The following is a 25,838-nucleotide window of genomic DNA, read 5'->3' on the forward strand; positions in this document are numbered from 1 at the left end:
AGGTACCTAAATTCTTATTCCATTATACCTCCAACATTTCTTTCATCATTGATCAATCCTACGATATTCATTTATTCCTTCACTGGAAAATTCTATCTTTTGAATATCCAGATTCACTTCATTGAAACTTTCAATTCATTTCAAGAACGGTGAATTCGTTTGGTCATCGTAATCATTGAATTATTTCTAATCATTACAACATCTTGTGATATCTGTATAAATTCATAGCTTGAGCTAATCATAACGCTAATCATATCAACTCATACGTACTTTGTTTGACTCCTCAAGTAATCTTGATACAATTATGTATCAGGACAATGATACACTCACTCCTATTGTATTTTCGGTGTATCTCTGCCATTCAACTAAATGTCACGGATTTTTGGTTTGATCATTGACAAATCATTTTTTTTCATACTTCTATTTTCAATTGAGATTATTGATTCAGAGTTCTTCTCAATCAAGGCAAGTTCTCTTCCAACATCAAATCCTATTGTTTCTAAAAGTTATTGCATTTTGAATTTTATGCCTATCAAGTCTATCTTTCGATTTGTGAAACTTAGTAATTGTATCATTTCATCTCATTCAGTTAACATCGATTCCTGAAACTAATTTTTGGGATCATTGAATTATCCTATGATATATATATATATATATATATATATATATTTGTATCTTGATTCTATCTCAAACACCTTGATATAATGTTCTTACTAACTTAGAAACATAACATAACTCCGAGGAGATATCGTAGCCCAAATCTCGAGGACGAGATTTAAAACAAGGTGGGGAGGATGTAACAACCCTCCTAGAACCCTTAACATGACCCTAAAACATTCCTTACATACCCCGTGCATGAAAAATGGACCCGAAATACCTTCATACGTGTAAAAATTGAAGAAAACAAGATTTGCCCTTCGCTCGCGGGCCGCGACAGACGAAGAGAAAGCTGTCGTGGGGCGCAACAGCCTATTGCTTGGCGGACACTTCGAATGCCACGTGTCAGGACACGTGTCAAGATCATCCGGTGACTCAGCAACTCAATCACCGCCTCTAGGCTCTCGCGGGCACGAAGGAAGATGAAGCTCTCGCAGGGCGCGAGAGACTTCTGTTGCAGCTATAAAAGGTGCCGAGATCAGCCATTTCAATTGTTCATTTTCTCTGAATCTCTCTCTTATTGGCGAAAATTATAGCCAAATACCCCCTAACATGCGAAGCTCTGCCTCGTTGTAAGTACTATAACCCTGCTATTACCCTACATGATCGATTTAGGATTTCCGTAACGCATGTCGGCCCTGCCCGACTCAGTCGTTGAAATTCTGTCTCGTGTTACACCCGATTGATTTAGGACTCCGTAATGCATGTCAAGACCTTGCCTGACTCAGTCATTGGAGTTCTGTCTCGAGTTGTACGGTTAATGGAATTTGGGTTATTTTACTAACACGTGTGCATTGTTTAAATTAACCAGGAAACTATAATATTATCAGGATGCTATAATATTACCAGGAAGCCTATAGAAATACCTAAATCTACAAATATGAGTACATTCTCTTTTTATAAATCTTTTTTATAAAAACCTCAATTGTTTTAAATTATACTTAACAGTAATTGAGTATTTATAAGTCTACAATTACTTCCGGTATGTTAGGGTTTTGTATACAAAATTTGTGAGACGTTACCATTGGACAAAGAGTCAGCCAATGAGTAATATGTTCCATAAGTCGGGTTGGCAGTACTGATTGGGTAATTGATTAGATCAAGCAAATGAAATTGCGGGTTGCCCTCTATTCTGTTAAAGTGATAAAACTGTTTGGATTAAACTGAGATGCACTCACCAGTATTTCTTGCTGATAAAATGTTTTTAAAACGCGTTTCAGGTAACGTAGTGTGAAGCCAATAAAAGCCAGCTGGAGAGCACTAAAGGCTTAGAAAAGTGGCTATAAAAGTTACCTAAATAAAAAGAAGAATTGTTTTCAATAATTAGGGTTTATCCCTATAAATATTTTACAAATGCAAATCGGGTTTTATCCCATTTATTTATTTTAACCATTTTGGTGTTTAACTCTGATAAAAATATTTCCTAACTACGGTCCTGATGAAACTTTCCGCTGCCAAATAAGTAAACACCGATACCATCTGACTGGCTCGCGACTCCCGCTCCCAGGGTGGGGTCGGGGGTTGTGACAACAATCCTTCCAGAAGTGGCCCTCGCTTCCACACTGGAAGCACCCCTTCCGATTACCTTGATTCTATTGCGGCTGTTGCCTCTGTTGTTGTTGCGGCTGTTGTTGTTGCTATTGATGTTGTTGTTGTTTTGTGAACAGAGCTCTGCAAGTCTTTCGCCATATGGCCCACTTTGTCATACCTCTGACAGGTTCGAGTGCACTACCCATGGTGATGGTAGTTGCACTTATTGCACTTTGGCCGCTTGCCTGCGTAAGAACCCTGATTTTGGTTTTTGCTCTGGTTCTTATTTGCTGAGGAAGACTGGTTGAAATTGCGGTTGTTGTTATTATCAGCCTTCTTCTGTTGCTGGTTGAGATTGGAGAACTTTTATGAGTCATTCACTTTCGTTTGTTGTCGACAGTAGGAGTAGGCGTAGCACCACACTCTGGTAGTGCACCACGTTCGACTTCTTTGTCAGTAATCTTGTGGGCTAGACGGATAATCCGTGGTAAGTTATCGAGATTCGCCACAGTAACCATACTCTTGATCTGTGCCGCCAAACCATTAATATACAGTTCGATCCTCTTGTAGGCCGGGTTTGACAGACTAGGACACATCTTTGCAAGCTCGTGATATCGCTTCGTATAGGCTTCGACCTCGGATCCTACCATCTTCAAATGATAGTACTCATTCTCCAACTTTTGAATCTGTTCACGTGGAAAGTACTCCTCCCGCATCAATTCCTTAAAGTCGTCCCAACTTGTAGTATTCGCCACCTTAATTCCAAGCATCTGAACTTGGTGTTCCACCAAGTTAAGGCGCCATCCTCCAGTGTGCCTAAAGCAAACTTCACCCTGTCCCCAGCCGGACAGGTACACATAGAAAATGCTGATTCGGCTTTCTCAAACCAGCGAAGAAGTCCCACTGCTCCTTCAGTCCCGCTGATAGTTTGTGGCTTGCAATCCATAATCGTCTTGAAAGTGCAGACGGGCAGATTGTTCTGATTTTGGTTCATGTGTTGACCTGAAGGCAAAAGAATGTACAACGCACGAATGAGAGTTTGAATATACGCATAAAGAACAAAACCATCTAAATTTAAATTTCGTACCAGCTTGCTGAGTTGCTAAAGCCTTGGCCACACGTGTGTTAATGAGATCCATAAACTCGGCCTGAGTCATGACGATGTTGCCACATCCACCGCCGCGGTCACCACCACGTCCACTCATGATTCTGCATCCATAAGGAGAGTGGAAAGAGTAAGGATCAAGATTGAGTAGAAGTCAATCATCGCTATGACTACTATATATTGTTGAATCCCCAATTATGTTGGATAATGGGTCAGAACCCCTTTACACTTGCTAAGCCTCACTGGGACTCACATGCACTCCTATATAGTATACCGTAATGATAACGTGATTTGCATGTTCATCCCAGTTCCTCTTAACTTGCATCAAAAGATTCTCAGATTCAAGTGTTAAAAGTTAAGGTGTTTCCAAAAAGATAAGGATCACAAAGGTCTAAAGGTTATGTCATACTAAATATGCATCATAATATAAACAAGTAATACATGTAATTATATTGTAATGTTGGGTATGCAATGCAATGCAATGCAATGCAATGCATATGTGTACGCTAGACGTATAATATTTACAATAATAAAAGACGAACCTTGCAATCTGGAGCGTAGTGTCATGGTCGCTTTCGGAACTGATTCACTATAACCAGCGGCTCTGATACCAAACTGTCATACCCCCAAAAGCCCACATGTGGATGTCACAGCGAGGCGTGTGACATACCAGGATCTAGCCACTAATTAAGTCGGACTAATAGTAAATGACAGTAAAAACAAACAACACATTCAACATGATTAGTGCATTTCAAAAACTGTCGATTCAACAAAACAATGTAATCAGCGGAAGCAATATATTCGTTTAAACATGATTAAAATCATATTGTTTTAAAATGCGAAGTGTTTAACATTCACTCCCATAATATGCCCCATGACACCTTCCACTCTCCAGATAGCAAGTTCCAGCGTATGATGCATCTAACGACCTGCAAGCATGCAGAAAAGTGTGTCAACATAAAGCTGGCGAGTTCACAGTTTTGTTTAACGAAAATATTGTATGTGTTTAGTTTAAAGACATCTTACGAATAATAAACTCGATACCGATTGACTGTTCTTTTTTGGTGCCCTCATCAATGTCTATCATCATTGATCAAAGTGTTTTAGGTCATTAGTTCACGCCCGTCCTCCCAGATATGGTGTGAGGTTTGTCAGGCCTAATAGCGCTATCAACTAATACCTCGTTGCCTCTGTGGCAACTAGCTCGGTATGTAAGTAGGGACTTTCGTGATAGAGTTGAATTTATTAACTAACATCGAAATTAAACCAAACATTGAAAAGTATTCCTCCCAGGAATAGTAGTTTGTTTGTCCCCCCAGGATGCATGCTTGTGAAAAAGTAGGGAACTCACATTGGTTTGCTCGGTTTGTGTTTACGTACTTCTAGCGTTAATAATATGTTAGGTCCGTCACACGTGACCTAATGTACAATATCATGCAAGTATAGTAAGTATACGAGTAGGGTTTGCAATACCCTAAGTACCTAAACAATCAAGTGTTTAATGTGTTCAATTCCACAAGTTTAACATTCCGTAACATTCAGTGTCTAGTTGGTGGCTTGTTGATGATTCGGAGATCAAGTGTATAAAACTCGGACAATTAAACATGTATTACAAGTAACTCAGATACAGATATTCACGTATATTCCATACTCAGATCAATATATTCAGAACACATAACATGGAACTATTATTCATGAAACAATATACAACTCAGAGATATTGATCAAATTTGGAACCATATATGAAACTCGGAACTTCCTTTTTATATAAACTCATAAAGTCGGACACATTAGCTACCAAACATTAAACATTGGAACCTTTTAAATAAAGTCGGATTATATATATAAACATATATAAAGTTGGAGCCGGCATGTCCTTCATAAACTCGGATTTCATTCTATACCCATAAATCCGGACATCTTTATTAACATACCCCGGAGCCCCTTTAACTCAATATAAATTTGGACCTCCATAAACTCAAGTAACTCGGACACCAAGTAATGGTAAACCCGGACTCCAAACCAGTAAACTCGGAGCCATCTTTTAACACTAAGTACGGATACATCTAATTCAGGAAGCTTAGAACTTAGGTACACGTAGAGAAACTCGGATCCATTAATATGTATCATAACTCGGACCATACCATATGAATCAACTCTGATGAACTTGGAACCTTATATACCTACATACATAAGTTCGGAATTTTATATATCACCGTCCACTAACAAAAATTTGTAACACATCATGCACAATTACTAAACTCAGATCTATGATAACACGTAAACTCGGACATCCAACAAACTCGGACTCATTTATGTTCGAACATCATACAAATTTAAACATCACATAATAAGCTCGGATATATGCAAATTCAGATCCAAAGATAAATTCGGACTCCCTACACTTAACAAATTTGGACTCTACATCCATAGGTAATCATGTAAACTCGGAATCCATACCGAACACGTATAAACTCGGACTAGGTCAGGGAAAACCCGGACAATACAAAACATAAATAAACCCTGACTTCATTATTTATAAACTCTGACTATATATAAGGACCTAATAAACTCTGATCTTTTTACTTCCCAAAACCCTGACTTTGTGACTTCACAAAGTCGAACTAAACAAAATCGCTCATGAACACAAGACAAGCAGTTTTCAATACAACACTTACTTCTGTACGATCAAAACCCTAATCTAGCGTATGAATCAAACAACAATTTAACAATTCTAGCATATGGATTGCATCCAAATAAGAGACAAACCATTACACAATCATTCACAAACCATAGCGCAAACTATCAAAAACATTAACTAAACACAGAACCGTTGTTTGGAGGACTAGGGCTTGCATGAGATTAAAAGAGCAGAGATAATAGCGTACAATCATAAAGCAATTACCTTGGCTTGATTCCAGGTGAATAGAAAGATCAAGATTGATGTGTGTGAAACTTGTGTAGCTAGGGATTAGAGAAATGATTGAAGAAATGATGAACTGCCGTAACTTGGATTATGAGGAATGATTAGGGTTGCAGGAGTTTTATTTTATTTTCAATATTAACACTAAACACCCCTAACTTTGTAACTTTCACAAAAAACACATAACCAATTGTAATTTACAATTAAAGCATGTAGCTCATGTATTTGTCATGCAACACCTACATTTCATATATACCATTCGTTTATCATTATTATTCGCGTTACTCTCCAACGTTCGATAATTATCATGTGCGTGTGTTCTGGTAATTCCCCAAATTACCAAAATAGACTCATCTAACTAACCCTAGTTAAATGTAGTGCTATGAATATATGTTTAATTAACTGTGGTTTGGTTAAAGTAGTAACCTGAAGTTACGGGTTGTCACAGTACTTGATGTACTATTACAGATTCTGCAAATCTTAGAGTTGACCACGACTCGTGTTGGGTTAGCATGGCCCCATGTTGGTTTTTCTTTTGTTATTGTCTTTTTCCGCAGAGAATCTTGACTGGGCACGGCCCCATGCCTAGTGGGCACGGCCCCGTGCCTAAGCTTTTGTTTTTGTTATTTTGTTGTTTTGAATGTGGATGGGGGTTCGGTAGGTCGTGTCAATTCGTCTTCTTTGTATTTGTGTTGGTTTCTGCTGTTAATTTATTCCTTTTATTCATTTAAGCTCTTTTGATCCTGTAAATTAAAAGTAAATAAAGAAACATGCTTTTTCCAACATTAGTACCGAATAAGGGCCGATTTTATGCTTTGTTTGATATAATTTATATGTTGCATTTTGCGCACATCAGTAAGTTAAACAAACGGACATGAATAGAGGTTTGATTCGTTCGTTTATGTTTGTGAACATTCGGTGATGTGTTCATTTATGTTTGCTCATTTATGTTCATTTGTATGCATTCTTTTAAATCTTTTTATATGTTATATTTCTATTTTATTGGTTTTAGGTTTTAAATTTTGAAACCATAGTTATACTATACACCTCCACCAACATCTCTCATTTGACTATTTAATTTTAGTTTTTGTTAAAGTAACTTCTTAATTTTTGTGTTAATTTATGTTTATAATAATTATGTCAACCATGTTCAGATAGTTATGTTAAATACTTGTTTATTTTTTTTGTGATAGCTTGTGTTTTACTATAACTTTTTTTTTCTTTTTTGTGCTTCCTGATCATGTTATATTTTATTGGGTGGATACTATTATCAATATTTAGTGTGGTGGAGTTGGGTGTAGGTCTTTTCTCTTAAGTTTGCCCCTGAGGTTCGATCTCACTCCCTCTTCAATATTATATAACCACCACACGTCCTTCATAGTTTAATTTACCTCTTATGTTAAACACTATTTGACTAAAGTGCCCTCATGTAAGGGATATGCAACTGGATTTTAACGAATAAATGCGATGGAGTTAATTTTAGGGGCTAAAAAGGTTAGGAAAATGGCATTGGTGTTTGAACTGTCAAAAAATTCATTTTTGAGTTGATATGGTTAATGTAACCTAACCACACATGTCAGAAACATAATTTACTCTTTTCAATTAAAGGGTAAAAAATATCCAATTTGCCCTATTAATTTGCAAGACACGTGACCAGACTTTTCATGCAAAATTATCGGTCATTAAATAAAAAGACATAAACTATCACAACACATGAACATAAAGGATCAACTTTTTCAGTTCTTTATATTTAGGATGAAAAGTGAAATTCACAACATACATAAAGGCCGAAAACTCTAAGTTACTAGTAAAAGAATAACTTTATTTGCATTATGGTAGATCAAAATGATACTTTCTATAATAGTTGGGTTCCATTTTGAAAGCTCTTAAAATGTTTAGGGTGGTTATAGTAAAATTCGCATTAGGGTAACCCCACACTTCCTATTTAAACGAACACAATCCCATTTTCATTATAATCACTAAATCACCGCCGCACCCTTTCTTCTCTCATTCATCCACATCCAGGCCCTAAAGATGGCCTCTCTTTTTTCGTGTAATTGTAAGAGCTTTTATTAATTTTAGTTTTATCTAATTTGAATTGCCTCATAATCTTTCTTTACACTTTTAAAAATCATTGCTTGTTTTCAAAAGTATGAATTTGAGGATTTTGGTTAATTAAGTTTATGGAGATGTATGCTTTGATTTTGTTGGTGTTGATGTAACATATACACATAATAACTCAGATCGGTTTGAAAAATAACGAAATTCATTACCAAATACATTTTAGAATTTTTAATTTTCTACAAGCATGTTCTAGTATAGATCTATAAACAAATGAATTTTTTGTTCCTTATTTGACGTGTAGTTATGAGGATTTTTTTTGTTCCTTATTTGACATGTACTTATGAGAATTTTCTGTTTTGTGCTTGTTTTGTTGGTTATAAATGTTAGGTTTGGTGTTATTCACCGATCTCATTTCACAAATGGATATGGCTAATCATTCAGGAGCAGACTATAGCATGTTGATTGTTCATGGCGTTTCAAGGGCTCAATTGAGAAAGGTAAAATCCAAAGCCATTTAAACTAATGGAGAAAGTCAGAGGCGAAAGTGCAAGAAAAGGATAGTCAAACTATGTTATAAAATAAAAAATTAAAAAATATTGTTTTATAAAATCTTATTTGGAGTGCCTATACTTGATAATGATGCATTTAACCATTTCAGAGAAGCATCAAGCAAAAGTTCCGGACATAGGTATAGAAGAAAAAGACGTCCGGCTTCCTGCAGTCCCTATACTTGATAATGATGCATTTAACCGTTTTAGAGAACCGAAAAAGAGAACTCAAATCGGAGAGAAGCATCAAGCAAACGTTCCGGACATAGTTACGAAAGAAACAATAAAAATGAGGAGAACAAATTCATAGGTACAGAAGAAAAAGACGTCCGGCTTCCTGCAGTCCCTATACTTGATAATGATGCATTTATACTTGGTTTATATATAATCTTATGTAATTAGAAATCCTATTTTCATTCAAGATTGAAGCTTTCTTGATTTTCTTCTTACTTGCTTCTTGATTTCTTTCTCTTTGGGTAATAACTTCCTCTGTAATAACAAGATTTTGATAAAATCACATATAATACCCTTGCATTAAATAAACCTAACTGAGTAATTTAACTCAATTTGGTGTAAAAGACTTAAAGTGATATAAAACATGTGATTTTTATGACATAAGCTGAAATTAAAACTTTTAAAGGGTACGCTTCAAAATTCAGATAATACATAAAAGACAAAAAGTGAAATTTACTCTTGTTTCTATTTACAAGAAAAATCAACCACTAGATGACCCCTTCCTCCTTGCAGGTACAAAGAAAAAAAAACCTAAGTGTACAAGTATTTGTTCAGAGGCGTCTTCAACGGTCACCACTGCATCCACCGCCGGGAACCACCACCACTACCGATCAGAGGCGGTTGACCACCACACTACAGCCGGTATCACGATAAACAACCGATCGGTTGCGATTGTTTTAGATCTGTTCAGCCACCACTCAGAAATAATTTCGAAGAAGATGAAGATGTGGGTTGTATCTGAAATGGGAGCAGGTGAAGAAACATGGCAAGGGCCGACCATGAGATAACAGTGGTTGAAGGTGTGGGGTCACGATGATGTGGGTGTTCAGGATTCCTTATTTTCATCAACTTATAACTTATTAACTTTTTGAAAAGTTAAAAATGACTTATAATGTGTTTTGAAAAGTTAAAAAGTATTAATCAACTAAGTAGCTAAGACTACAAATATATTATATACACTCTTATTATTTGTTCAAATATAAAAATAATTATGTTGATAAAATAAATAGTTCAGTATTGTTAAATTTGGATATTTTTTTATGGCTATGCTGTTTTTGGTTAATTGTTGCTGCTAAGGTTTAAATATATATTTTATTTTTAACAATCTATTATATTTTATTTATTTATATTGTTTCGTGAATAATATTTGTTATGAATATTCTTATATTAATATTACTAAAATGTGATTATCTTAATATAATAATCATTATATCTAGAGATACAAATAGAAATACAAGTAAACCTATATAATATGGTTATTAATATTACCACGTTTATATATCCGGGTTGGTATTGTACTTTTATAGTTTTTTTACATGGGTTTTGTTATCGTTCGACTTGGTTATTCTTTTATACAATAATGTTTTGCGTAATAATCCGTGTAACGTGCGTGTGTAATTCAACGTTTTTATGTCTATTTTTTGTTTGGCTTAGTAGTCCCGTCGCAACGCATGAGTTCTAAAAAAAGATGCAAACGTAGAAACCATTGGGCTAAAAAATCAATTAATTTCATATTCACTTATGGTTTGCTTAAACCGTGTTATAGACATGAGATATCAAGTAGTTAAACGAGTTGTATTCATATTTAATACTTGTGTTATACGTGTCGTGAGAGACCTGTTAAACCCGATAAGACACGATTTGCAGCCCTACTCTGAACTTATAAAAAACCTTCATTTTCTTAGTTACTTGTACAAACTATAGATAAATTGGTAATACTTTAAAAAATGTTTATATATATATATACATATATATATAGGATCAAGATAAAGAGAAAACCCTTCCGAGTTGTAAGACTTAGAGAACTCGGTTTTTGCGAGTTTTGCCCCCATTTTTTTCACACCCCTAGATTAAAATGTTAGAAAAGCATGCCATAAAAGTAAAATAAAATTTCGAAGTGGTGTTTTTCGGCCCGTTACAATAGCTGTAAAAAGCTGATGACATAAGCATGACATCACTTTTTATAGCATTTACAAGTGCCATAAATGAAAAAACTAGTTTTTTTTTTTTTTTTTTGGGAAAAGTTGATTTTTTTAGAATATTTGGTAAATATTTTTGTTGAAAAAACTTTTCATAGTTCTCTAAGTTTTACAACTCGTATAAGTTTTCATTTTATGCTAACCCTATATATATAGGGATGAGTTAAAATGAGAATCACTACGAGTTGTGAGAACCATGAGAACTTTTTGATCCCGCACGAGTTGGGCCAAATTTTTTTTTTGCACAAACGTAGATGAAAACATTATAAACATATCTGTAAAAAAAAGTACAAAAAAGCATCGAGTCGTTAGTTTTGACTTCGTTAGTTTTGACTGATGCAAGTTTTTTATGCCTTGATAAAAAAAATAGTTATCAATTGTAAAATTTTACACCAGTGCGTAAAAAAACTTGCATCCGTCAAAACTAAGGCCTCGACAATTTTTTTTTTTTTACTTTTTTTTACAGATGTGGTTATAATGTTCTCATCTATGTTTGTGAAAAAAAAATTGGCTCAACTCGCGCGGGATTAAAAAGTTCTCACGGTTCTAACAACTCGTGGTGGTTTTCATTTGAACCGAATCCTATATATAGGTTGGTTATTGTACATTGGCCTTTATCGTATAATATGTATGTGATGCCCACAGCCATACCATCTTCCATCATCTATACGCGGGCGAAACTAATTTATATAATTAATTTAATCAAATTAATATATATAAATCATACTACGAAGGTTAAAATCGTTATTGTGAAATCATAATCCCTGTAAATCAGCAAAGATACTTCAAAATCATACCCTAAATCAAAATATAAAAAACGTTACATTCTTCTTCCCCAACCTCCGTTCAATTCTTCCGTGCGATTTCATCAAACGTTAATGAGGACTACTAATTTGGGAGTTGTAAAGGAGAAACGGAGCAAGACTAACAACGATCAACCACAATCGAAGAAGATGAATCCAGGTTATTGATTATACATGCGATTTGATAATGGGGTTTGATAAGGGTTTTGTACGATACATGCGATTTTGTATGATTAGTGGTGTTTGGTAAGGGTTTTGGCTGATACATGTGATTTTATATGATTATGGGAGTTTTGATAATGGTTTAGTGTGATACATGCGATTTGGTATGATTGGTAAGGGTTTTGTCTGATACATGCGATTTTATAGGATTAGGGGAGTTTTGATAATGGTTTAGTGTGATACATGCGATTTGGTATGATTAGGGGGTTTTGAGTAGGTTATGTCTTGGTTATAATTCTTAAAATATGCAAAATAGATGTAAAAATTATGTTTGGATTATTGTAATATGCGATGTCACACCCCATCATTTCGACAACATCCCGGTGGGCCCGGTTGGGGAGTACGTGACGATTGATATCAAATACACAAACACAGATAGCACAACGAATGTCTTGGAGTTAAACTATTATTACAAACATAATGTCGGAGTGTTCAAAATAATATATACAGACAACTTGTAATAAAGATCCACATGCGGATCGAAAATGTACAAAATGAAATATTCAGACTACTAAGCTTTATGCAAAGGAGTTGCAAATTCCTCTTCTAGCATTACCAGGCAACTTCCAGCCTATTTACGTATCCTTGCAACCTGTAACTTAGTCTTTTGAAAATACGTCAGTTTACAATGTTAAATGCAAATAACCGACTCGCTTTAAAAACATTTCAAAAATCATTTTAAGTACACAAGGCACATGATTTTCATAAATAACTTGGGACAATTCAAAATGATATTGTATACAGTATTACATACCTGTCAATACATATGGGGTCCGGTGCAGAAACCGAATAACATGATTAACCGACACGCCAATTTAAACCCACAAAGAGGTATCCCCAATTAATGGGTAAGAAAAACATTTTATAATAGCATTAGCATCTGTCAGGTGTATGCCTACACCCCGTGCTCATTCGTGGCTATTAGTAACTTAAATGAGCCGAGGATATCCAGGACATGGTCGTGTTAACCTCCAATGTTTAAGTTATCAGACAAAACAAATTAAAATGGGTTATAATGATTTTATAGTCACAATCCGACATATGATCCCATACTCGACCAAGCGGTAATAATTTATCGTATTCCAAGCCCGTATAGGGAAAATAGGTTAAGAGTATTTACTTGGCTAAAACTCGTCTTAATATGCAAGAATTATAAATAGCACAGCCGTAATTCAATTAACTAAGGTTGATTGAAATTTACTGGAAGGCCCTAGTCTGGAATGATGGTATAAATAACCAATTAGAATGTTAACGGGTCTTATTCAAGTCATAGACTTGGACCGGTTAACTTAAATTACCGTAAACGGTACGATACGCTTGATTAAGCGATGACCGGAATAGAATGTAGTTCAAACCCAACAAGTACTAAGACTTGAATAATATGGGCAAACAATATACATTCTAGAATTTGAAATAGATTTGACCCTTTCGGTAAACTTACGTAAACTAGTTACATAAGCTCAACCGTACGCATATAAGCGATATCGGGTAACCGGATGAGTCATAAACAAGTTCTATATGCCACAGTACTTTAAATAAGTTGTAACATAAGTAGGTTATCAACTTATATGATCATTAAGGTTTTAAAATCAAAATATGCACCATAAGGGCATTTTAGTCATTATGTGACATAAATTAAGAACTTGCATAAGAATCTGTGTTATGAACAAGTACATTCTGTTATAACACTTTAATTATCTTATAATATCAATAGGTAATAACTTTATATGAAAATTATGGTTTAAACCATACTATGCGCCAAAAGGGCGTTTTGGTCACATGATATAATAATTTACGATCTTGTATCAAAACTCAGGTTATGATCAGATTCAATATACCAAAATATGTTAATTATAATAACATATCAGTAGGTATTTAGTTTTGTATAATAATTATGGTTTAAAACCATACTATGTGTTAAAAGGGCATTTTTGTCATATTATAACATAATTTTAAGTACTTGTAGATAAACTCATGTTATGAACAGAATCACAATACCAAAATATGTTAATTATAGTAACATATCAGCAGGTAATTAGTTTTGAAGTTCAATATTGATTAAAACAAAGTTTTATGCAAAAAGGGCATTATGGTCAAAGTTAGGCATAATATAAGAACTTGTATAAAAACTCAGAACCTGATTATGATCAAATAGTATAACCTCAGAGGGTTATCCTACATTATAATGTGATCATAATACAACTTTAATTCAGTAGCTAACTATGCTAAATCGGGTCAGAATCGAAAGATAAAGCAGAAGTCAAACTGCTCGACTTTAGGTTGCGAACCGACCCTAAAACTAGAAATGACGGGCTGAACATGTTTATACATGTTCTAATATTAATTACCAACTTATTTAAGTGTCAAAACATATTTTATAACACCCATATGGTTAATTTATAAAGTTTACGAAAAACAGACTTTTGACTTTTTAAATAATAAAACTTTGACCCGTCAATTGACCAAGTTAACGTGATTTTCAGGAGGTGCCCTTTTGAGGGATTAACACCCATCTAATTACGATCACGTAGCCATGTTCGACTTGAACAATGACTGGACCATAATGGTCTAAACCGAAAGTCAAAGAAAAAATTGATTTTGCTTGACTTTCGGCTATTAAAGCCTAAAAAACGAAAATGCCCAGGAAAGGAACACTTACAAGTGATCCTTGGACGAATATAGACTGAGATGGATGCTCCTTTCAGCTAGGAACTTCCAGAGGAGGGAGATAGAATGATAAAATGAGAAGGTGCAAGAAATGAGGTTGTATTCCACCTCTATTTATACTTGAATGTGATGTTTGAGATTGTTCCAGGTGTTAGGGGAGTGTTTATGATCAGTACACATGTCCTAGAACGTGGCAAGGGCAGCCATGAAGCCCATAGTTTTGATTAAATAGTTTCATGCATCTTTGCTTGATGCCCAAACAAATTTTCATCACTAGCGGTCCTCTACGGACCGTAGGGGGGGTACCCTTTGGGGTCCGTAAAGACCATGCGCACACACTGAAATGAGCTAGCTTGCAGACCGTGTAGACCATAGTCTACGGTCCGTATACGATAGTCTGAGATAAAAGAATTAGATGCTTGCGAACCATAGAGAATAAGTTCATGCAGTCCGTAAAGGGTCACATAGAGGCATAAAGTTGAGCATGTTGACACCTTTAGTCCCTCCACATTCATACTTTCAAATATTGTCAAAATAGTCCCTCTCGGCCAAGATTAAGCACACTTGAGAGTATGGACACGTGTCAGTACATTACCGGACACAAATTTACGAGGTGTTACATCCTCACCCCCTTAAAAGAAATCTCGACCTCGAGATTTTATTCAAAAAGACGGGGGTACTTTTGTCGCATAGTGGACTCAACCTCCTATGTATATTCGGGGCCTCTTTGGGCATCCCATTTAAACTTTACATTGGGTATAAACTTCATTCGTAGCTTCTTAACCTTACGATCCTCGATCGAAATCAGCTTCTCAACAAACCTCAGGTTTTCATCTATCTGCACATCTTGATGTGACATTGCTAGCGACTCATCGCCTAGACATTTCTTTAAATTACAGATGTGGAACACACTGTGAATTCCACTAAGCTCCTCCGGCAGATTTAGCTTATAAGCTATCGAACCGACACATTCGATTATCTCGAATGGTCAGATATATCTTGGGCTTAACTTGCCCTTCTTTCTGAAGCGCATCATGTCACACCCCGACCACGTTAAAACAACAAACCGTGGCGGAAACGTCGAGGAGTGTTGTAACAGAATCATTGTTTCAAAACACACGGAATATTGAAGTTTTGTTTTATTAAACATTATACGTTTACATCGTCTTGAAATCTAACAAACAAGTTAAACATAGTCTATCATTGTTATTAAGTCACTAAGGCCTCGTCCAGTCCTATATGAGTGTGCATTCTAGCAATCGACATCAATCAACAATACCTGAAACATATGTGAAAACAAAGTCAGCAAAGAAATGCTGGCGAGTACATAGGTTTTATGAGAGTGTCGGATTCATGGCTAGTTTATATGTTGCAGTACCTTGTTAGACTACAAGAGTCAAAATACAAACCTTGTTTTGAAAAATGTATTGCAACATAAATAACCAACTCAAATCAAATTGGTTATAGTTTGTTATAAAATCTCGTAGCCATGATTCTTAACCCAAAACATTTGTTTTAGTAAAATAATTTGGAAACATCTCGTAAAAGCTCGTTAATAAAACTCGTATGGTTTATATCATTTCAAAAACCTCGTTGTGTGACATCGTTTTAAAATCGTTTCCCAGTGAACTAAATAATGACACAAAATGTAGTATGATAAGAGCATTTATATATAAGATGTACCAGCGGCGTATCTACCATGCTTCTATCATACTACACCTGTCCCATGATTTATTCACATCCCAAAACCAATCGTTTAACCAAATCGTTTATCTCGTTTAATTTGTTTCAAATCGTGTAACTCATCCCAAAATCGTTTAACTCGTTTTAATAGTGAAAATACTTTTGGTCGCCTCGCTAATAACATTCAAACCTTCGTGACTCGCCTATCTCGCATTAACAAACCACCAAAGGGTAAGTTAACAATCTCGCATTAACTAACCACCAAAGGGTAAGTTAAAATCATCAGGTTCGGTCGCTACCCACCTAACCCACACATAACCATGGGTGCAGTCTGATAACGGGATTTGTCAGATCCTATGGTACCATAACCTAATACTGGTCGGTTTGGCCAAATTAATGAATGTTATTCGTTATGTAATTACAACCAACAAGTCTTGTTCACCTTATCAAAATCGTTATTAATTTAATATAAACCATTGTTTAAACATCGAAATCATTTAACACATATGGATCACCCCAAAACAATCGAAAACAGTAAAATAGGGGAACTATGTACTCACTTGAGATTGTAGGGTATCCTTGATTTTGTGAACTATCGATGCACGGGAAATCAAGGAATCAAGTGGTACCTAGTATCGGATTGCTAGATAAATAAGTCGACACCTAAATCGGGAGATAGGATAGAATGAGGTTCTATAAATCAAATGAGTATTTGAACTCATATGGTATGATTTAATAGTCCCAACATTCTGATTGAAAGGCCTACCTAAGTGCTTTTGACCCGTTTCGACCCATTATGGTAACATAAGCCACTATAATGCGTCGTTAGCGTAAAACTATGTTCGGATGGTAATCTATGTGCTATGTCAAGTCTTACATGCCCAATTATCCCTAAACATGTTACTAAATCAGATTACTTGTCAAAAATATGTTCACATAGTCAAATTACGGATTCTAGCTTCAAAAGGGCATTTTGGTCATTTACTATGGGCATACAAGCTAACTAGCAAATGACTAACCGATCCTACGTGATCATAAGGTATAACCTCAGTGGTTATTCCCTATGTAATTATGATCACTAACTAAGCTTGGTTGGATCCAAAGATCGACCAAACGGGTCGGGTTCGGAAGTATAAGCGGTTGTTTAGTCCGCTTATCTTACGATCCTAAACAAGCACAAACTAATAGTGTCGAGTTAGACATGTCAAAACATGTCTAACCTACTGATTTGGTATCAAAACAAAGTGTTTTGATACCCTAAAGTAGTTCCGTTGCAAAATGCGTGCTAAAACGCATTTTGACCGAAACTTTGACTCGACACTACAACTAGATAACGTGGTAATCAGCGGTTATAATCGCGAAGGATTATAACTATCGTGATTACAATCACGTGTCAAAGTTCAATTGAACTTTGACTTGACCAATTGATGGTCAAAACCGAAAGTCAAACTGTTGGCCAAACTGTTTGACTTTCTGCACTACATAAGGAAAAAGCAACTAAAAGAATGAAAGAAGGCTCACCCAAGTCCTTGCTATCTTTTCTACAAAGAAGACAAGTCCCAAATGCTTGAGAGAGAGCTCCAAAGCAGATTGAAGAGAAGAGAAATGAGAATGAGCAATGAAATGAGAAGTTTGGATGGCTATTTATACTTGTGGTGAGTTAATAGGATCATCACAAGTGTTTTGCTTGGTCATTAAGCATTAATCCTAGCCTTACATGTGTTACAAGCTGATTAGAAGCCTTGGTGAACACACAAACTTGCCCACCACACAAAGAAATTGCACAAACAGCCCCTGAATTTGCAAACTGTTGCTGAAAATGAACATTCTGTCCAGATGAGGCACTCGCATAGCGCTAGGGCATAGGCCTTAGGGCTCGCGCTACGCTAGCATGTATCAGGTTCAGCAAAGTTTCAAAATTGACAGAAATGGTCCCTGCACGTGTTTAAAGCCTTTTTCGATGCGTTTAAACCCCGTTAACCTCATTTCAAGGCTCTAAAATGAAGTTAAAGCATAGGGGACCTGAAATATGCTCAAAAACATCTCGGATGTCAGTTCGTTTGGTCGTACGATCACGTTGTTCGGTTAATTACGACGGAAGTCGTAACGAACGCAAAAATCGACCCAAATTAAGCGACGAATGGAATTTTTGCATGGCGATCACTAAAATAAAAATATTTTAGTGTGTACAAAAATTTTGGATGTCCAGATGTGTCCAGAACGTAAGATATGCGCGAAAATGCAAACTTACGCCGTTTTTGACACTTTTAGTCCCTGTAAGATCATATAAGCATGTTTTCGCACACCGAACCTATCAAAGCTTATTTCTAAGCCATTTTTAGGTTATATATGGTATGTTTAACTTATGATCAAGTTCCGGACTGTTCCACACCATACGAATCGGTATAGTTTCGCAGTTTGACGCAAATAGTCCCTGCGATCGAATAAACTTGATTTCGGCATACCAAACCATCCACAACTTATTTCTAAGTTATGTAAAGGTTATTTAAGGTATGTTAAGCCTATGTCACTATTCCGGAGTGTTTGTTGCATTAAAGTGGTTATATTTACGCATCAGATTGCGTATAACCTTCCAGAAAGCGATTTAGAGCTTGAAATCGAACGAGAATTGATATGTGTAAACGATACACATATTTATACAAATTCCAAGTATGAAATACAATATTTCATTGATTTGGTATTTGTTCGATGGTCTTGGAGGCACAGATGTCACAGTTTCCCCTACTTCAGGAAATTTCGTCCCGAAATTTAATCAGAGGAAACTTGTGAGAGCTCGAAACATGAGGTCGGAAAGATAAGACAATACTGGTTGGGTTCTGAACTTCTAGTAACTTTAATAACATTATGCTTGCAGTGTAAGAGGGACACTTATATACAAGTATATGAAGTGTCATTGGTGCGTCCACCGTACCTCATTACATCGTTCACATTCCGTCATTGTTGCCACTATCAGTTCTTACACATGATAAATCTTACTGTGGTTTCTGTGCACTGAATTTCATAATTATGTACGCGTCCATAATTACGTAATTCCTTGCATAGTCCACACAGTGTATTTGATAATGTGTAGGGAGGAACCAAATGAACGAACCTGTGATGAGCGTGACTAGACCATCATTGAGTCCTTTAGATCAATAAATGATCTTTTAAAACATACTACCTAGAAGTCTTTCCAGCTATATCACATATCATTCTTGACCAGATGTTGAATCAATCTTTAACTAGACCACTCAAGGGGTCTTTTTCGAAATATGAAATGGCACTTATATAATCCAAGGGTCTTAACTACCACGTAGAAGCCCATTAGGATTTAAGGTAGTACCTTTGAATATCCTACTATGAATCCCTCATATGAAGATATGGAAGATTCTATGAGGATTTCGAAAACAAAATCGAATCACACAAAACACAAAGGAGAACACATAAACACATAATCACAAAATCGCATAATTGATTAATTCGACCTTTAATTTGTTATCTTTGGACCCGGGTATTTAAAGTACACTAGGAATCCAATCCGTGGATTTTATTTGGCACTTTAAATATTTCCAAGAGTCTAACTATGAAGATAGAGAGATCTTGATAGGAATTCGGCTTGTCCTTATTGAATTTTAATGTACGTATTAAGGCGTACAAAGAATCCAATCAAAGGTTCCGATTAGAGCGATAATTATCCACAAGGATCTAATTGCAAAGATAATAAGATCCTATATGGATTTCGGAATTCGAATAGCAGGGGATGCTTTGAAACCTTGCACTAGACGTGCTTAGGTCGACACATGAGGAAAAATCCTCATGAATTTGAGGTGCTAGCTATGCCAAGGCGACATATGAAGCAGAATTTGGAGGTTGGGTACAAGATTGAAAAAGTAATACCCTTAGTTATCTGACCAAGGATTTAAAGTGATTACTCCAAATGTCACTTGTATTCGGTACTTCGTTTCTTGAAACGAGTATTTAGAATTTTCGAGGAAATCATGAGCGATCACATGAATGGAAGAACTACAAGAGTAGTTTGTAAATAACATAATTCTTTGGTGTAGGTATTATAGGGGTATGCCATACACACGTGTAACTACACTTGTACATCAGAATTGTGATCAACGATTTATTTATAAACCAAACAGGTTGTTTCAGAGTTCAACAAAAGAAACAAAAGCATAAGTTTCTAATTATTTCAAGCATCAGCTTCTTCTAATCAGCCTAGTGCTTATCCGTGGGTCAGATTTGCATTGACAAACTTTGGGTATTCGTCCCTGAAATGACTCGTCTCGTCATAGAAGTAGCAAGTTCCAGGAGGAGAACGAGCTTGTGCTGGATTTGCTTGAAGTTGAATAGGGTTCTGAATAGTTTGGTTTAATGTAGCAACTGAACGACAGTCTCTTGCCAAATGACCAACAAGTCCACATTTGAAGCATATTTGGCATTTGACACTAGCATGGTGATGGAGGTTACACTGATGGCACAAAGGGGCTGTTCCTTTGTATGGTGCTCGTGTAACAGTAGGACCTGCAACAGCTTTGTTTTGGATGACAAAACGGCAAATGTTAACCAAATGTCCCCATCGCCCACAGTGGGTACATTTGAAACAAGGTTCTTGATTCGGATGATGGCTATTGCATTGATTGCAGAAAGGAGCAGTTCCCAAGTACCGCTTCTTGGCTGGTGGTGTTGCCACCTGACCAGATCCTGCTTGATTTGGTGCAACGGCTGGAGGATTCTTTAAGGTCTTACGCTTCTTTGACCTTTTTGAAGGCTTGGCTTTTGCTTCCTTTGATGCTTCTCGGGTGGTTTCATCCTGGAGACGGGACATGGCAATAGCTAATTCAGCAGTCTTCAAGATTACTTCGCCTATTCGTTGGGCAACTTTAGTAGCCTGTTCGGACATCTGAGCGTCGTTGCGATGAAGTGACATTCTGAAGGAAGGAAAGACAAAAGGGGGGAATGAATGAAAGGCTACCGGGTAATCAAAATAGAATGGCAATGCATAAAAATTGCGATCATTTGTTTGTTACCTAAGGCAGACGGTGACTAATCAAAGTAAATGGGTCATATTAATGTATCACTGAAGACATGCTCGCCTATAAGTGAACACTCACCCCAAGAGTTCCCAGGTAAGAGTGACTGGTCCGATACTGCGGATTTGTACGAACACTCTAGCCTTAGACAGAAAACTCAGGGTACAGGCATTCACTCTTCCAGTTTGCACGTGTTCACATTATTTAAACCCAAACTTTGACGAGATTTTGAAAACTCGAAAGGCACAAAGCCAAAGATAAATCAAACCGGAAGGGTTCAAAACTGTATAACAGAGGGTTCAAAACCTAGTAATCAATCATCCTAGAACAGATGATTAATTTTCGAAGCGGATTCGAAAGTTATGCTCTTATTGTGGTTGTCACTTAAGGATAAGTGACGGTATTGTTTTATGACTAAACGCAAGTAAACTTGCGTTAGGGTCCTAGGAAGGTTATAGACTAGGTCAAAGCATTACTAATAACCTAATTCCCTATAACCATGAGCTCTGATACCAACTTTTCTGTCACACCCCGACCACGTTAAAACAACAAACCGTGGCGGAAACGTCGGGGAGTGTTGTAACAGAATCATTGTTTCAAAACACACGGAATATTGAAGTTTTGTTTTATTAAACATTATACGTTTACATCGTCTTGAAATCTAACAAACAAGTTAAACATAGTCTATCATTGTTATTAAGTCACTAAGGCCTCGTCCAGTCCTATATGAGTGTGCATTCTAGCAATCGACATCAACCAACAATACCTGAAACATATGTGAAAACAAAGTCAGCAAAGAAATGCTGGCGAGTACATAGGTTTTATGAGAGTGTCGGATTCATGGCTAGTTTATATGTTGCAGTACCTTGTTAGACTACAAGAGTCAAAATACAAACCTTGTTTTGAAAAATGTATTGCAACATAAATAACCAACTCAAATCAAATTGGTTATAGTTTGTTATAAAATCTCGTAGCCATGATTCTTAACCCAAAACATTTGTTTTAGTAAAATAATTTGGAAACATCTCGTAAAAGCTCGTTAATAAAACTCGTATGGTTTATATCATTTCAAAAACCTCGTTGTGTGACATCGTTTTAAAATCGTTTCCCCAGTGAACTAAATAATGACACAAAATGTAGTATGATAAGAGCATTTATATATAAGATGTACCAGCGGCGTATCTACCATGCTTCTATCATACTACACCTGTCCCATGATTTATTCACATCCCAAAACCAATCGTTTAACCAAATCGTTTATCTCGTTTAATTTGTTTCAAATCGTGTAACTCATCCCAAAATCGTTTAACTCGTTTTAATAGTGAAAATACTTTTGGTCGCCTCGCTAATAACATTCAAACCTTCGTGACTCGCCTATCTCGCATTAACAAACCACCAAAGGGTAAGTTAACAATCTCGCATTAACTAACCACCAAAGGGTAAGTTAAAATCATCAGGTTCGGTCGCTACCCACCTAACCCACACATAACCATGGGTGTAGTCTGATAACGGGATTTGTCAGATCCTATGGTACCATAACCTAATACTGGTCGGTTTGGCCAAATTAATGAATGTTATTCGTTATGTAATTACAACCAACAAGTCTTGTTCACCTTATCAAAATCGTTATTAATTTAATATAAACCATTGTTTAAACATCGAAATCATTTAACACATATGGATCACCCCAAAACAATCGAAAACAGTAAAATAGGGGAACTATGTACTCACTTGAGATTGTAGGGTATCCTTGATTTTGTGAACTATCGATGCACGGGAAATCAAGGAATCAAGTGGTACCTAGTATCGGATTGCTAGATAAATAAGTCGACACCTAAATCGGGAGATAGGATAGAATGAGGTTCTATAAATCAAATGAGTATTTGAACTCATATGGTATGATTTAATAGTCCCAACATTCTGATTGAAAGGCCTACCTAAGTGCTTTTGACCCGTTTCGACCCATTATGGTAACATAAGCCACTATAATGCGTCGTTAGCGTAAAACTATGTTCGGATGGTAATCTATGTGCTATGTCAAGTCTTACATGCCCAATTATCCCTAAACATGTTACTAAATCAGATTACTTGTCAAAAATATGTTCACATAGTCAAATTACGGATTCTAGCTTCAAAAGGGCATTTTGCTCATTTACTATGGGCATACAAGCTAACTAGCAAATGACTAACCGATCCTACGTGATCATAAGGTATAACCTCAGTGGTTATTCCCTATGTAATTATGATCACTAACTAAGCTTGGTTGGATCCAAAGATCGACCAAACGGGTCGGGTTCGGAAGTATAAGCGGTTGTTTAGTCCGCTTATCTTACGATCCTAAACAAGCACAAACTAATAGTGTCGAGTTAGACATGTCAAAACATGTCTAACCTACTGATTTGGTATCAAAACAAAGTGTTTTGATACCCTAAAGTAGTTCCGTTGCAAAATGCGTGCTAAAACGCATTTTGACCGAAACTTTGACTCGACACTACAACTAGATAACGTGGTAATCAGCGGTTATAATCGCGAAGGATTATAACTATCGTGATTACAATCACGTGTCAAAGTTCAATTGAACTTTGACTTGACCAATTGATGGTCAAAACCGAAAGTCAAACTGTTGGCCAAACTGTTTGACTTTCTGCACTACATAAGGAAAAAGCAACTAAAAGAATGAAAGAAGGCTCACCCAAGTCCTTGCTATCTTTTCTACAAAGAAGACAAGTCCCAAATGCTTGAGAGAGAGCTCCAAAGCAGATTGAAGAGAAGAGAAATGAGAATGAGCAATGAAATGAGAAGTTTGGATGGCTATTTATACTTGTGGTGAGTTAATAGGATCATCACAAGTGTTTTGCTTGGTCATTAAGCATTAATCCTAGCCTTACATGTGTTACAAGCTGATTAGAAGCCTTGGTGAACACACAAACTTGCCCACCACACAAAGAAATTGCACAAACAGCCCCTGAATTTGCAAACTGTTGCTGAAAATGAACATTCTGTCCAGATGAGGCACTCGCGTAGCGCTAGGGCATAGGCCTTAGGGCTCGCGCTACGCTAGCATGTATCAGGTTCAGCAAAGTTTCAAAATTGACAGAAATGGTCCCTGCACGTGTTTAAAGCCTTTTTCGATGCGTTTAAACCCCGTTAACCTCATTTCAAGGCTCTAAAATGAAGTTAAAGCATAGGGGACCTGAAATATGCTCGAAAACATCTCGGATGTCAGTTCGTTTGGTCGTACGATCGCGTTGTTCGGTTAATTACGACGGAAGTCGTAACGAACGCAAAAATCGACCCAAATTAAGCGACGAATGGAATTTTTGCATGGCGATCACTAAAATAAAAATATTTTAGTGTGTACAAAAATTTTGGATGTCCAGATGTGTCCAGAACGTAAGATATGCGCGAAAATGCAAACTTACGCCGTTTTTGACACTTTTAGTCCCTGTAAGATCATATAAGCATGTTTTCGCACACCGAACCTATCAAAGCTTATTTCTAAGCCATTTTTAGGTTATATATGGTATGTTTAACTTATGATCAAGTTCCGGACTGTTCGACACCATACGAATCGGTATAGTTTCGCAGTTTGACGCAAATAGTCCCTGCGATCGAATAAACTTGATTTCGGCATACCAAACCATCCACAACTTATTTCTAAGTTATGTAAAGGTTATTTAAGGTATGTTAAGCCTATGTCACTATTCCGGAGTGTTTGTTGCATTAAACTGGTTATATTTACGCATCAGATCGCGTATAACCTTCCAGAAAGCGATTTAGAGCTTGAAATCGAACGAGAATTGATATGTGTAAACGATACACATATTTATACAAATTCCAAGTATGAAATACAATATTTCATTGATTTGGTATTTGTTCGATGGTCTTGGAGGCACAGATGTCACACATCACACCTTTCTAGGGTGACACCTTCAGCAAAACTTTGTCCCCAACTTGGAACTTAAGAGGTTTACGCCTCTTGTCAGCATATCTTTTCTGCCTGTCCCTGGCAGCTTTGAGACGATCACGGATTTGTACAATCTTTTCCGTGGTCTCCAGGACAATCTCTGGTCATGTTAGTTGGGCTTCCCCAACTTCAGCCCAACAAACGGGTGTTCGACATTTTCTCCCATACAAGGCCTCAAAAGGAGCAGCCTTGATGCTTGTATGATAGCTATTAGTAGGAGAATTCTATTAGGGGGAGATGGTCATCCCAATTATCACCCAAGTCGATCATACATGCCCTAAGCATGTCTTCCAAAGTCTGGATCGTACGCTAACTCTGTATATCTACCTGAGGATGGTAAGCCGTACTAAAGTTTAATCTTGTGCCTAATGATTGCTAGAAACTTTTCCAGAAATAAGAAGTATATCTAGTATCTCT

At 36.5% G+C, this 25,838-nt stretch overlaps 1 long non-coding RNA gene across 1 annotated transcript; it reads left to right on the forward strand.

Moving 5' to 3' along the window:
• Positions 1-8,202: 8,202 nt before the first annotated feature.
• Positions 8,203-9,250, forward strand: LOC110939160. The gene is made up of 3 exons (XR_002592022.1): positions 8,203-8,274; positions 8,667-8,776; positions 8,938-9,250. It is a non-coding gene; the product is annotated as an uncharacterized LOC110939160 (long non-coding RNA).
• Positions 9,251-25,838: the final 16,588 nt, after the last annotated feature.

This window comes from Helianthus annuus, chromosome 5, assembly GCF_002127325.2.
Source record: "Helianthus annuus cultivar XRQ/B chromosome 5, HanXRQr2.0-SUNRISE, whole genome shotgun sequence".
Classification (NCBI taxonomy): Eukaryota; Viridiplantae; Streptophyta; class Magnoliopsida; order Asterales; family Asteraceae; genus Helianthus; species Helianthus annuus.